This window comes from Struthio camelus, chromosome 14 (assembly GCF_040807025.1).
Source record: "Struthio camelus isolate bStrCam1 chromosome 14, bStrCam1.hap1, whole genome shotgun sequence".
Lineage (NCBI taxonomy): Eukaryota > Metazoa > Chordata > Aves > Struthioniformes > Struthionidae > Struthio > Struthio camelus.
Genome location: NC_090955.1, coordinates 11,497,720 through 11,513,308, shown reverse-complemented (window position 1 = coordinate 11,513,308; position 15,589 = coordinate 11,497,720). Strand labels below are relative to the sequence as shown.

General features: G+C 41.8%; 1 long non-coding RNA gene across 1 annotated transcript in view; it reads right to left on the bottom strand.

Annotated features, from left to right (window-relative positions):
• Positions 1-15,589, bottom strand: part of LOC138060934 (uncharacterized) — a 54,916-nt gene that overhangs the window by 7,502 nt on the left and 31,825 nt on the right. The window contains exon 2 of the long non-coding RNA XR_011134440.1: positions 2,504-2,651. This is a non-coding gene — a long non-coding RNA (uncharacterized lncRNA). The remainder of the gene's footprint in view (positions 1-2,503; positions 2,652-15,589) is intronic.

The following is a 15,589-nucleotide window of genomic DNA, read 5'->3' as shown; positions in this document are numbered from 1 at the left end:
AAGAATTTCTTGTTGACTTGTGAGACGAGATGCTCTTTTTGGCTTTCAGTCCTGCAGTAACAGTGTAGGTGAGTCAGCTCCTGGAATTATACTTACCTGAGATCAGGCCAAGTAGAGATTTCTCATTTTCAGGTCCTCAGTTGTAAAATTTTTGCAAAAACAAGGCTTGTCACTTTAGGGCATGACTTACAGTTAATTAATTTCACTAGAATTTCTCTTCATCCTTTTGGAAGTCTTACTTTGGCATACTTCAATATATCAACATTCCTTCTGTATTTTTGGGAGCTAAATCCTGAAGTCTCATCTCAGCCCTGGCTGAGCCAAATTCCCTTTAAAGGCTTCGATGAAACCAGTATGTCAAGGGCAACTTGCTTCAGTGAAAGGCTCAGGATTTACCTGATCAAACCTGGGAATTGTCCCCTTTTGCTTTGGAGGGTTGCTTTTTCTGAGAACTGCTCAGTTTGCCCTCTTGCTAGATCCTTTTGTTCTGATTGGTAGCTTCCTCAGGCTGGCTGGTCTTTATTTCTGCTTTTAATAATCTGTATTGATTATATTGTACTGCACTTAGATGCTGTTCAACAGCCCTCTATTACTGTAAATAATGTGGGATAAATAACTTGATTTTATTTCTGCATTTAAAATGTTTGGCAGCAGCCACCTCCACTCTAAACTGGGCATTTGCCTGGGTTGCTGCCAGTATCTGTGAGGGCAGCTCCTGAGACTTGCACGCCCTTCACGTGCCGCTGGTATCCATGCTAGTTAGATAAAACTTGCTTGGGGTCTGCTGATATTACTGGCCTGCTTTATCTGGCATGCATAGGTACCCGCAGCATTTGTGGGATATGCAGATGGGGGCAGCGGCTTCTCAGAGACTGGTGGTAATACCAGTGTTAATATGTGCATCTGTGACCAAACAAGATATTGCTTATCTGCGGTGTATGTGGAAGTCACTGAGGCTCCCGTTCTCAGATTGGGTAGCTGTTATTCCTATCTATCACTTACAGGCTTTGGCTTAACTGGTCACTCACATAATGATGATAAGGTACAAAACAAAGCCTCATCCTTCTTCCCATTTTTGACTGCTCTTTGCAGGCGTTCCTCTGCCCTGGCCAGCTCCCTCGGTCCTCAGGGAAACAAGTAACACAGTCGGAGGACAGAAGGTCCATTCCCCAAGGCTAACAGCAGCCCAGACAGCATTCAGGGCACCCACACTTCATTCAGGCTCCTTGGGATAGGTGCTGTTATCAGCAAGCCAGGGCTCAAAACCAACTGCTGAAGGACCAGGGCTGCTTCTCAGCGGGAGGCTGCACCCATGCTGGGCTCCGTGCTGTTGCAGTTTGCCAAGTCAGTGCTTAAAGCATGTGGTTGTGCGGAGAGCAGTGCAGACCTACCCTGAGCCTGCCTGTCTTGAAAGGGACATGCCCCGTGGGTAGACACATTACCTAAGCTTGGTGTAGGAGGCTCTACAGTCTGCACTTAAGCTGCATGGGGCCATCTTCATTGTTATTTCTCAACGAAGACGGACTGAGGCCGAGACAGATTACAGATGCTCTGGGTGTTCCCTCCAAGAGTTGCCAGTACTGATTGCACCAGGTCTGAATGGCTCGATACTGATGTCCTCCACCTCCGCCAAGGTTAGAGATGGCAGCCTTACTGCAGGTGATGCTTACTTGTCTTAAAGCCCTTTCTTCATAGATTTTTTTTTTCCTGTTTTGTCCATAGGCTACCACTGCAGATCAAACCTGGGTGGAGGTTCAGACTAACAGGGCCAATATCCAAAAGCTTTATTTGATCTGCAGTAGTATCCACCCTCTTGCAGATGTGTCTTCCTGCTGTGCTTCACGTGGCTGCAGCCAAACCAGCTTAAAAAGCAGACCTCCTTTCTAAGATGTAGATCCGATCCAGAACCAGAATTAGAGGGCTACGTTCACATCCAGGCATGCTGAAACAATGCATCTTTTCCAATATCCCAAATTTTGAAGAGTTCAGAGTGGAGTTACTGGTTTTGGTTCATTTTTACTTAAATGTACACCTGAAATATATAAAGGCTGTATTCTTTTAAATTTGTTCTTGTAAACATAAAATGATTTCAGTTAGGTAATACAAACTATTTTGAGAAGAGCTGTGGAATATCATTGTAAATATACTGTGAAAACAAGTAATTAAAATAGTCAAAATAATGAGTAAAAATAGCATGACTTTAAGAAAGCACATAAAGAGTAGTCAAGCAGGGTAAAGCCAAATAAGATTAATTTAGGTTAGAGACTCACATATATAGTGTATTGTATTCTTTGGACTGAACAGAAACGCATGCTGTGAAAGGGTGTTCTAAACTCCATTAAAGAGTAATCTTTGTACACAACAGTAGTGCTGTGCAAATAAATGTTCTGAGGCAAAATAAGTAAGTTTTGAGAAATGAATGACTTTGGCGGTAGTTTGCCAATTAATTAGAACAAAGAGGGAAGACAACACAAAGAAATAAATAAGGAAGAGTTCAAGTTACCATAACAGCTTTTTCTACTCTCTCACTCTACTTCTTGCTAATTCTTCTTCTCACAAGTTTTGTGGGATTTTCTTTGGAGAAGGGAAGGGAGCCAAGAGGATGCAGTAACAATTTTCCTCACTCTTGAATTCCTGTCTCAGGGTTTTACCTAAAAAAAAAAAGGTTAATTGTAACTAGATCCTTATCGCAATTTGTTTTAACAAGGTGATGGAGTGCAAACTGGAATGGAAAAATAATTGGGGAGAGAAGATTTAGCCAAGTTTCATATATTCTAGTCAGCAAGACCTGTTGCCCTACAGCAGTTAAGGAATTAACCAGTGCAATTTCTCAACTATTAGTTATTATCTCTGAGAACCCGTGGAGGATGGGTCAAGTCCCAGAAAACTGGAAGAGGGCAAACACAGTACCTACTTTCAAGAAAACGGAAAAAGGAACTCGCAAGAAATATGGATCTGCCAGGCTAACTATAAACAAGCTGTAACTGAAAATGTACTAGAACAAATAAGTGATTATAGCATTTGAGAATGACACAATTTTGGAAGGGGCTGGAAACACTATGGGAGCACGATTAGAACCAATGCTCTTCATAAACAGGTGAAATGGTCCTAATTCAACACGGTCACTTTCACTCAAAAAGAACTACACGTAGGCAGGAGAAGCCAAATCCCCAAATACAGAAAAGACAACAGAACCCTGGAAGATCTGAAGGTGATAACATCCGCAGTAAATGAGAAGCGAGGTGTTCTTGTAAAAAAGCAAATCTGGTAAAATGTGTCAACAGTAGCACTGTTTGCAACAACCCAAACATAGTCACTCTGCTGGCTCATTACTAGTGGAGGCTTACTAATTTACACTGCATCCAGTTTAAGTACCATATTTTTAAATAAAAGATTCAGGCACACTGGATAGGATGCAGAATACAGGGACAGGAATAAATAGAAACCTATAAAGGCATAAGTCATGAGAAAAGTTCAGAGAAACTGAGTTTGTTTCATTTAGAGGATTGAGGGGAGCAGGATAACACACTTCCAGTGTGTAAGAGGTTATTAAAAGAAGATAGTAATCCATTACCCATCGAGGGTAGGAAAAATTGCTTTAATTTCCAACAAAGGAGATTTAGGTTATCTTTCTAACTATAAACCTAGGTAAGCATTGGAACAGGCTGCTACAGCGGCTGTAGAATCTCCACTGCTTTGGGTTTTGAAGAGCAGATCAGATAAAACGGCTGTCAAGCTCGTTGGGTATTACTTGATCCGCATTCCTCAGTAGAAGTGGACTTACACCAAACATCTTTTTAGTTCCCTGCCAGCCTTACCTTCCTCAGCTTCTGAATGCTGTAGTTGCATAGTTCTGTAGTCGCATAGGCACCTTAATTTTCATTAAAAACAAACACACAAACCAAAGGAAAAACAAAGAGGAGCTTGAAAACGTGAATCCTAACATTTCAAGTTTGGAGGTAAGTAAAACAAGTCAGTATCTTTTTGTTGACTCCAGTGATTCCAGAACGAGTTGATAGGGGTATAGGACTTAAAGAAAGAAGGGGAAGAGTAGAGATGCTGAAGCTGGTGAAGGCAGAACTGGGAAATAAGCGGTATCTGTTCTGCTACCCACCCTCTAAGGTCCTGGCCCACATTTTTATCTCCTTTGGAAAAGCTGGGAAGCTGTCAGTTCTGCTACTTTTTCCCTCTTTTTTTTGCCTTACAGTATACCTGAGGACCGGGTCAAGGAAGAGACCCAATGAGCAAGAACTGAGTTGAAGCTGGAAAGAGCACACAAAGGGGTCCTTCTGAACATGCCGGCCAGTACAAATGTCCATGTTCTTCTCAGGCTTCACACAGGGAGGGTGAGTCTATAGTTTGAAACAGAGGATCCCCAGAAAGGGGCACAAAGGATCTGTAAGGTAGTGACAGAAAAAAGCAAGAGAGTGTCTTATGCAGATTCCTCCCTTGCACCGGGCGACAGAATCCAGTCCCCATGCAGTGGCGTCCTAACATAATGAAATTTGCAGGGACAAAAATGGCAGATTCAGCAAACTTTGGGGTAGTTTAATATTGCCACAACTATCTTCATGCACTATTTTTTCTGTATGTTCAATTATGCTGTGTATTTATTTATCAATAAATCAAGTCTCTGCTTTCCATTTGCACATTCAGGGAAACCACAGTTGAGTTGCAGAATTTCAGAAATACATTCATCTAAGCATATGAAATTCTCTTTGGTCTTTGAATCCTCTTGCAGATAAATTACTCTCACTGTATTTATGGGGTACCAGCTTTTCAACAGTTAGTTTATAATCCATAACCCTCTGCCCTTGTGCAAATAACTTATATTTTGCCCTGAAAGGCAGTCTGTCTCTGCTCACAGAGCCTTTGTGTTTGTGCCTGACTGCATTATTTATATCTTCACTAAAGACATCCCTCTTTTCCATGTTCTTATATGGTGTCCATCATACAATATTTGGACAGCTACTAGTACCTGATGATGAGAGTTCATCCATTGCTTCCACCTTTACGGTACAAGCTTTCAGCACGCAGTTTTGAATTTTTGGCCCTTTAGCAGACTCTTGATGGCATTGCTTCATGTAACAGCCCATCTCCATCTCCAAAGTGAGTTATCAGAGGTATGTGGTTATGTTTGGAGATCAATTTTAGCTTTTTTGAATGAGGTATTTCCACTTCCAAAACTCCTGGTGTTGATGTTTACTTTTAAGCCACCCAGTTTTTGTAGGTACCATCCCGTGAAATATCAAAGATACAGCTACACCATACTTATTTCTGCTCGTTGACACTGGGAGGGGGTGCAGAACCTCTTTAAACAAGCTCGAAGAGGTGAGTCCTAATACATTAACTCTCTGTTTAAAAAGATATGCATTCCCAAGCTGAGAGATGAAAAGAAAGACATAGCCCTCCTTTTCTCCCTCACGGTATCTTAACCTTAACTGAGTAAGGTCTTACCCGTGCCGAGGTTTAGGACAGCACACCACAACATCAGGCCAGTAGTTGCTACCCATCTCCTTTCAGCTGTCAGCCCCATGACAATAGCTTACTGCTGACGGCTAAGCATGCACATGAGAGAAACAAAAGCCATCTTAATGACTGGACTGGCAGGAGGTGAGAGCTCCAAGTCCTCTGTAGAACCTTTTATTTCGTCATGCCCTGAGGGAGATCATAACCCTATCCCTATTGCTAGCCCAGCATCTTCTGGTTAGCTATTTACACACTGAAGTAATGCCCAATCCCTCTAGTGAGATACACCTGAGAAAAAGGCTGTTCCCAGGAGTCACCAGGCAAGGCTCCTAGGTTTTCTGTATAAATATTTTAGCAAGCCATACAACCCCAGAGAAGGTGTTTGCTCCCCAGTTCAGTCTGTTGATAGTTTTGTCTGAACTAGCCAACTCTGCTTTTCACTTTCATTTGGAATTACAGTCTATAAATATTTTACATTAGTTAAAAATCAGGTTTTAAGATATTTAAATTAATTGGGGCTGGTGAATTAGATAGCCAGGAATTTGAAACTGAGCTTGTCTAATCCTCTTCTGTGCTACTTTTTTCAGGTTTTAACTGTAGCCCAAACTCTCTCACTTTCCATGGGATAATCCAATGGGAGATAATTTTTCTTGTGACACATGAATGGTCTGATTTTTTTTTTCAGGTTAGTCAGCAATGATTTGTGTTTTCTTGCAATTATTTCAGCATGTACTGTAGCTAACTGGGTCCCCTCTGAGGAGTCAGGCTGCCAAACAAAGCAGTGTGAACTGGCATGGGTGGGCACCACAGAGGAGCTGCCTGAGCCTTGTACAATTTCACTGGTAGAACTGGGATTGATCTGTAAAAGGGGAACCTCTTGTGGCTTTTGTTACTGGATGATTTCCTTAGGTGAAGGCGCAGGCACTTGGAAAAGAGATATATTATCCTGTAGTTATTCTGCATGCTGTGGCCCATGTAGCACTCCAAGAATTCCCTAAACTCTGCTTCAGCAACAAAAGGATCCAGTGAATTCTCAGAAGATACTCTTCTTTATTGCTTTCAGTGACCAGGTCAGGGTCTACAAAGGATGTTCCCAAAATATTATATATCATAGATGTGTCATGGTAATTGCCAGTGTGTCCCAGAAAGGTGTCAAGTACTGTAGTGCCTACTTGTATGAGTCATCCCATACACTACATGCTCAAACCTAAGCTTTTATTTGGCATCTGAGATATATGTAAAGGGAGCTTTTAGAACTGAATGTTATTACTTACTAGCGTGATATTTCCTTTTACCACAGGCTTGTGTAGCCTCCATGGAAAACTTTGGATGGATTGAAATGATTTTGTAGGCTGTTCACCAGGGAATAACCAAGGCAACAGTTGAAAATTTTGAGAATTTTAGAAAGAGTAAATAAAGCAGTTTAGAGTGTAATTGCTACAGAAGACAACTCAGAGGCCCTGGGTATGGAAGATGAGGGAAGTAATTATGCTTATCAAAGCTGCTGTTTTTTAGGAAGTTTTTCTTTTCCGAAGAACTTTGACAAGTTATTTTCTTTAATAACTAGCTCCCAGTCTGAATTTCAAACCCAGTAATGTCAGTATTATTCAATGAAACTGTCTACTCTTCTACCAGCTCATGCAGTAAATGGACCTTTCAGGAGAAGAAGAAGAGAAGAAAACAAGAATAGAGAAAGCGACCTTCTTGGAAGTGCCGATATCATTTATGGAGTTACCTCCCTCTTATCCTGTTTAACCCTGAAGTACTGACTAACATTTAACAGATATTTTTGGTATGAAGCTCAAAGAAACTGAATAGTAAAGGGCAGCTGTACCATCTACTCTTCTGTGAGGAGCTTAAGCAAGTGTGAGGCTGTTGTCCTGCCTCACACACTTGGAACTCTTAGAGAAAGAGGAGGTTTTGAGCAAACACATATTTAGGATCTTTTCCTTAAATCTAGATCTTCCACTGGATTATTACTTCACGTATTCTTATCCACAGAATGGAGAGAAGCACAGTTTCCCCTGACATCCCACTTAAATCCTAGAAATAGGGCTTATTTCACACACAGTGACTGGATGGGAGCAGGGAGCAGGGTGATTGATTTCTACTGTGACAAAAGCTACCTGGCTCTCCTGGAGAGAGGAAAGGGAGGAGAAACTAGACTCCCTTTTAGCTTGAGGACTTCATCTATTTGTGTTTTCCTGAAGACTATCTAAGCTATTCTTTCCTATTTTGACTCTATGCAAGTCATGCTTGCCCAGAGAGCTTGTCCCAGGACTGTAATCATGGCATAAATGGATTGATGCAGGGCATCCTTGAACCTACATTCACTGAATAATCCCATACCCAGCATGTCTATGAGGAACCATTCAACCAGCTGACTGACTAAGCGCATAAGGCATTTGAAAACACTAGCCTTAGCTCCTCAAGAGTCGACAGCAAAATGTATGGCCATGCTGAAGTTTCTGGCAGTTCTAGAAATAGTGCCTGCTGAGCAAATAAGGTCAGAGTGGGTGGGTGAAAATAGATTGTTCTCAAAATTTGGCACATAAAACTTTAAAAGTGCTTTATGAACAGAAATCATTCTCTCAGGTCTTGATCCTGCAGAAGTTCATGGTGGGTAGAACTTCTCAAGCTCATAAATTTAAGGATTTGTTTATGCTTTTGCAGGGCGGGGTATTACGCTAAATAAAAGAAGGTGGAACATTAGCCATAGGAGATTTCACCTTCAAAAGAAGACATCTATGCCTTCTGTTTATTAGTTTTCCCTGTGAGCCAAATACTTGACTAACTCAGTTTTTTTTCATTTGCCCACCCTCTGAAAACTTAATAAGTAATTCCTCTAAGGCACTTGTTTTGATTTTTCCACTTAGGTATTCTAGGAACTTGCTTAAATCATTTGACATTTGTGTTAATAACACAAAAATCTTACTGATCTGAAATCTTTATATAATTAAGCAAAATAATACAGCTCCCTATATGGAACTAAAGTATTTGGGGGAAATTCTCAGTGGAAATAAGGATGACTCATTCCTCAAGCAACACCAACAATTAAGTATACATAAGCTATCAGTTCCCAATAGAAACAAATGGGGACATTTATATAATAAAGTGCTTTCCTAATCTGCGTGGAAAGATGATAAGGTACTTGTACCAGCTGAGACTGTATTCAGGGACATGTTTGCCAGTGTTCAAGTTTATTCTCAAGAGCAGCATCTAGTGAATAAGACCATACTGGTGGTAATTTAAGCCTCGCATATTTGGAAAATCATTATTCTGTCAGTCCCTTCTGATGCAAAAGTTTGCACGCTGTGCATTTAAGATTTTTGGATAAAAGAAGGAAAAAAAAATACATTTAGGTATGCAATGAGAACCAAACAAGAGTTGTGATTCGGGCAAAGCCCATATATAAAGAAAAATCAGCCTTAAGTCCTATAAAATTGTTATCTTCCTGGTCAATGTATATTGTTTTGAAATTCTATATACCTCTCAGCTTCTTCCTTTGGAGTCTGCTTGCCCCTTTCCCTCACCCCATTTGTCACACTTTAAATCTGAGGTCTAATCAAAGCATGCCATTGCAAGCCTTGTGCTTGTTGAAGAACTCTGTAAGTGGCCACACAGTCCCTGGAATGTGCTTAGATCACCTCTGCCTTTTGGGGTTTTGCCTATCCTGTTGACGCAGAGATCCCTCTGTGGAGAGATTCAACAATTCCTAACTTAAAATATCACGAGGGGTCTTGTTCCAGACTAATTGTGTATTGGCATCCGTATCTGCTCCAGATGAAAGCTACCCAGCCAGTCCACATGCTGAACACTGTGCAGGCCCCTAGCATGCACAGATGGGTGTCAGTGATATCCCCTCGCTATGCTGCTTGATGCCCCAAAGCCCTCTTCTTCCCCCAACACGGATTTGGAATCTTGAGCTGTTTTCCCTTTCTTGGTACTACATCCTCTTTCCCACTGAAATCTCACCTTCCTCTCTGAAGGTGGGGACAGAGGCTGAGAGGAGAGGCCAGATACGGTCACACAGGAGGCTGTGAGATCTGGGAACAGTCCTTTGGCCTCTGCCTACTGGAGCTCTCCTCTGCACAGTGGGACAGCAACCTTGCCCCATTGCAGGGCCACATGAGGACACACATTGCACAGTAAGGCTTTTGGATGCTACAGGGTGCTACAGGGCTTACATCTAAGAACTGGTAAGAACAACAGCTTTACTGAACCTGTACTTTTATGAACACCAGCACATCATCTGCTCTTTCATCCTTTGGCTTTTTAGAGGCACCTGTCAGGTGGCAGCCTTTTTAGAGGCTGCCTGTCAGGAAGTACGTTGTCTATAAATGTACAGCTTTCCAGATATGACTCTTTCAATTGTTAGCTTCATTACACATGTGTTTCTTTGCTTAACATAATACAGCCAGTTACACTGCTTCTCTTCTGAGGAGTGAGACGCTTTTTTGCACTGATGCAAGATTTGATCCACCGTGTTTATAGCACATATTGGATGAACCCTAATTTGCAGGAAGTCTCTACAAGTGGAAAACCATGCTAAAATACATATTATTGAATGGGTATCTTGCTGTGCTTGGATCAATGAAGCTTATACTGTGGCTTAGGCCTAATCTTAGGACAATTCAGCAATTGAATCCCGTCATGTGAGGCTACTGGCAATGTTGCAGGACACATCTTGTATCTGCTGATTAACTGGGTTCAGTTTGTGCATAAAATGAAAAAGAAATCAATGAAAACATTTAGAAAAATATAACAGAGAGCGATAAAAAGATAGATAGACATATCAAAAAGCAAAAGGAAGAATCAGCCTTGTAGCTTCTGTAGTATGATGACAAATTTCCCTGAAATGATATCTTTTCTCGGTATCCTGGAGTGATTCTTAGGTCAGTACACCAAACATTTGATTTTTAAACATTTTTATGCTTTAACTCTTAAGACAGCAGCAACTGCGAACACGTGGTGTCTATATGGTGGACCACTGCAAAAAGTCCACTGGAAAGCCATTGGCAGCAGACAGGACAGCAACGCTTGATAACATAGTCAACCAACGCATTTTAGATCGGTTCCTGGGACCATACAGTTGTGGGGATGGACACAGGCATGGAGGTCTCTAATTCCTACAGCTTTCATACAGAGAAGCAGGCAGTGAGAGGAAAGAGATGATGTTAATGCTTCTACTGAGGTAAAAGCTTCAGCCACCTCTCACCAACTAGATACTGGAAACTACACAGAGGCCAGTTTGAATGTAATCCACAGAAAACCAGGCTGCGTGAGTTGCAGGTGCTCAGGAAACTACTTGCTGTGAACGTGGACCTGAGAATTCAGCTGTCCTGACTTAAGCACCTTAGAATTGATTTTCACTGTTAGATTCGTCTCCAAAGGGGGAAACAAAGGTAGGCCTAAGTAGCCTAGATTTTGATCTTGCAGAGCATTCTCAAGGTCTGTGGCTTGGCTCTTGCTAAGTGGCTTCATACAGCTAGGGATACATCTTGGCATGTGTACTTAAGGCTTTTGAAAGGTGCTTAGCTGACAGTCTCAGAGGAGTCTCCAAATATTCTGGAGCATATTTGCCTTCAGATATGTGCAAGTCCTTGATGTCAGTGAGTACTGCCTTTGCTTATAAGGGACCTAGGCATCTTATATTTTAGTTCTTTCTCTCTTCTGTTACTTTGACATACTGACAACCCTAAATCTTCCCCTTTTTAATTACCATTTTTAATTCTTACAGGGTTCTTACATGATTGATCAAAATGTGCCCAGTGGAAGTCAATGCTGACTTCATTATTTTAATCTTTTTCTTTAGACTAATCTCTGCATCCCTTGATCATTTCTGGCATTCTTCCCCAAATGCTTGTACTGAGTATAATATTCTATATTTGTATTACACCTGGATCTGATGCAGAATCATCTCACATTGAATTTGTATTCTGGTGTCTGGTTTTGCACTTGCATCTCTTTCACTGCTTTCCAAATGTATCTGACCTGGTAAGTTCCTGTTTCTCAGAATATCGGTTCCCTGCTCAAAGATCTGAATTTGCTTTTGTTTCTTTGATTCTTGGCTCTCTTGTTTTGTCCACAGTTCTAGCTTTCCAGTTCCCTCTGTTTTACTCTTCGGGTCTCCAGTGGTGCCCACAATGCCAGCAAGGGTGAGCTTGGTTTAAAAAAAAAAAAAAAGGGAAGTATGCACAGTGGCAGACGGTTACTGCTGTCAAAATTGCCAGGGCTCGCTGTGGGGCATCACTGCCTATTTTGCCTACACTGGAGCCACGCTGACAGCTCCTGCTGATGCTACAGGAAGGGATGGGGCAGGCAGCATGCTGGAGGCATGTGGGGGGGGTGGGGGCAGCACCATCCTCCCCACTCCTGCCACAGGAGCAGAAGGTGCAGCCCTACTCTCTGTGAATCTCTCCCTGCTCCTCAGTCCCAGCTATTTTCTTCAGAACACAAAAATCAATTTTGCCTTCATTTCTGAGAAGCCATGAGCTTTTTCTGATGTCATCAGACTGAAGCATTGACTGCTCTACACTTTTCTTAACATCCCCCGCCTTCCACTCCCATTGCTTTGGCTTTGTCACAATTTAAATCATCTGCTCTCTTGACAGTAATCAGATTAAAATATTAGGTTTCTACTTTTGAGATTTCCTTTCCTGACACTCACTGATAAGAATTGCAAGATAAGGTGATTCTGCAAAAATTACTGCCCTAAAAGTTCTATTTGTATTCAAACTAAATTGAAATTATCATTGTCTATACTCTAAACATCACTTCCATAGATGATTTTACCATTACCCTTAAAAGACAAACCCAACAAATTTAGCTTCTTATGCTATACTGATTTTCTAATTTATTTTCCATTTTAATTTAAGTTAAAATGTAACCACTGACTTCCCACCGCTTTATCTGTTGCTTCTCTGCCAGAAAATCATCTTCTGCAAGTGTTGCATTTGTAACCTAATAGCACACAAACCAGAAAGGAACCTTGGATTTTCAGAGTTACTCCCACTGGTTAATAAATGCAGGCTTGCAGTGCCAGATACCTTTTTTCCTGTGACATCACTATGAGTATGCAAGCAAATCTGCCTTTTCCAACTAGTGGGAAAAAAAAATTCAGATAACTCCAAGTGGAAATCATAGTAAAACTGTAAAAATGCTAAAGTGCTAAGAAGCTGATCAGGTCTTAGATGAGATGAAAAATGGCCTCTATACAAATAAAGATGCAGGTGAAGAAGATGAATAAAATCCTCTGCACAAAATGGAAAGTAAAGGTCTTTCTCTTGTTTTCAATAAAGTGCCACTATAGGGTCTCCCAAGAGATTTCTGTTAGTCCATATATTTTAGATTCCTGGAGCTTAGTTGTTTCAGCAAAAAAATAATGAAATGATATAAACCGATGTCACATCATATCCTTTTGCCTTGGTATCAGCTGTCTGAAGTCGTTCATTTTAACCAAGGCACCACATCTCATTATCTGTAGTTTAGTTTAGGTTCACTTCTCATCGCAAAGCTAATGGAGTCGCTCAGACTTGCAAGCCTGAGTGCGCTGGACAGGTGAGGGCTGGCAGCCGCCCTTGGCAGAGATCCGCGGCTGGGTACAGCTCAGCGCAGTCCTGTAGTTCGAACGTGAGCATCATAAAAGCCCCTTCTTCTATAACGGAGCTTGCTGCATCATATACTTAGTGCAGTACTGCACAAACTCTGATTAACAGTTTCTTCTCTATCAGTAAATATAGCTATCAACAACATTGACTTGCAAATGATTGTGTTAGGGTGTCTTTCCCTTAGTGCATAAAGACTAATTTTTGTTGTGTTTAACTGCAACAACCACATTGTTATTAACTGGTTAGAAATTCCCTTAATACAGGACTTCTCAGTTATTATTAACTATTCTTATCATGGAAGAAACAAGCCTGTTTGTTAGGTTGCAGAACGCTGTCTTGTTACCGACGTGCATCTGCGCTAAGACTGAGGCTGGGGCAAAGACTTAGCAGCACTCATAGACAGGTGCAGTCTGCCTGGGCTGCTCCTTCAGGGTAATATTTCTAACCAAAAAGCCAACAACCAAAAGGTAAAAGGGTAACAGAAGCTTTCCTCTGAGGTCGCATCCAAATCCCAAATCACAGCAGTGGCAGAGGACTCCCTCTTCCATTTCCCAGAAAGCTGCACTACAGGCCCTGATTCACGTGCAAAGGCTTTATGTCAAGGACTTGTGCTACGTGGTGGCTGAGCTGCTGTCACCCTCCCTCCGGCTCTTCTGGGGAGTGCCCTGGTGTAAAGGCAGAGGGTATTTCCCTCCTCCTTGCTCTCCACAGGGGAACGAGTTGTTGGATGCAGACTGGGAGAGGCTGTTGCTCAGATGTCCTAATGATTGTGAAGTCTGTAGGCCCCCAGCTGTCCTGGAGTTGCCAAATTGTCCCTAGGCTTGTACAGAGATGTAGAAGCCACTTTCACCCGTGCCATGCTCTGGCTCTTCCCTTTCACAGGGGTGCTTTAGGCTTGCTCCCATTTCTCTGTACGATGGGCAGTTAGTGTTGAAGTAACATTAAGGTAGTGGCCTTTTTACCCTGTTCCAGGTAGTTTTCTGTCACCGAGCATGCACACTGTGATCGACTGCTGTCCTCCAGACCAGCCGCGCACCACACACACTTCTATTTTTAATGGTCCCCAGCATGTTCATCCACTAGCATTGACACAGGTTGACATCAGTTTCTTTTCATTCCTAATAGCTGTATGCCGGGTTTAGCAAAATCTTAGCTTTTAACCTCAAATATGATAATTTTCAGAATGTGACTGTTTCATAAGCAAAAAGCACTCCTGAATTTTTGGAATTAAGTTTAAGCGATTTCATGTAATTCTCACCTTTCAACTATTGCTTTCAACTTTGCCTTTTATTCTTTTGAGTTGCTCCTTGTCATGTTCCAGTTCAGAAAACATTAAAAGTAACCTTTTCCTAATGTTACAAGCTACCAGGAGAGTTGTCTGCCTGAGTAATGGAAGTGTTTAATTTGAAGGGAGGGGAAGTTACCAGCTGACTAATACAAAGGAAAGGAATTATATCTAGAGGCAAGGTCCCTGGACTGGGACTCAGGGAGCGTCTTCCTTGTGTGAATTTCTTTCTTCTCTGTTTTCTCTCTTAAACCTTCTCTATCTCATTGACTTAGACTGTTTTTTAGGGTAGGGGTGCTACCATGTACCACTGCAGTACCTAGCACTAGGGGGCCTTGAATTTTAATTGGAATGTCTGGGTACTATTATAATTGTCGTACCCCCCCCCCCCCAAAAAAAAAAAAACACTGGTAGAAACTAGTCCTCCTGTATTTTGCTCCTAGCTCTAGTCAGTGGCTTGGTGTAGGATATAGGCAAGCCACGTACCCTCTCTGATCCAGATTTGCTCTTAATGATACTGTTCACCATCTTAGCCTTTTACCACTGTCTGAAGTTGGTTCTTTATATGTTTTCCCATCAGTACAATGTATGCTGAAATTCTTATCTACCTCCTAGGAGTGTTATTAGGTTTAATATATTAATATTTATAAGTACTTTTATATGCTTGGATGAATGTAGCTATAGATAGAGTAATGCTTTGCATTAATGCCAGGCTTAACATTAATAAAGCACTATGGAGAAGGAATGGGGGATTGCATACAAGATACAGTCTCTCTGAGGGCAGCAGGAGCCAAAGGCGAAATTATGCTGGGCAGATCCTGTCTTCCTGGAGTTGAGTGAGAAAGGAATGTGTCAGTAAGCAAGGCTGACCGTGGTGGGGAGCGTGCTTGCCGGTCAGAGCTGGAGGGACCGCACATAGCTGTCCCTCCAAACCACAGGGCTGCAATCAGACAGCTACCAAGCTTCCGCAGCAAGGGGAAGTCAAAAGAGATTTAATTGCTCCAGTTTTAGAATTGGATAATTATAGCTGGTCAAAGTGTTTCAGCACTGAAGTAATAATTAACCATGTAGTGTACTGGTTCTCCTGCCTGACAGCCCTGCAGTCAGTCTTTGCAGACCTGATACCTTCCCCCTCTGTTAATATGCTTTTGCAACAACATCTATGCCACTGACCTCATGTCTTAATGACAGCTTGGGTATAGAGGAAGATGCAAGTTAGAAACCC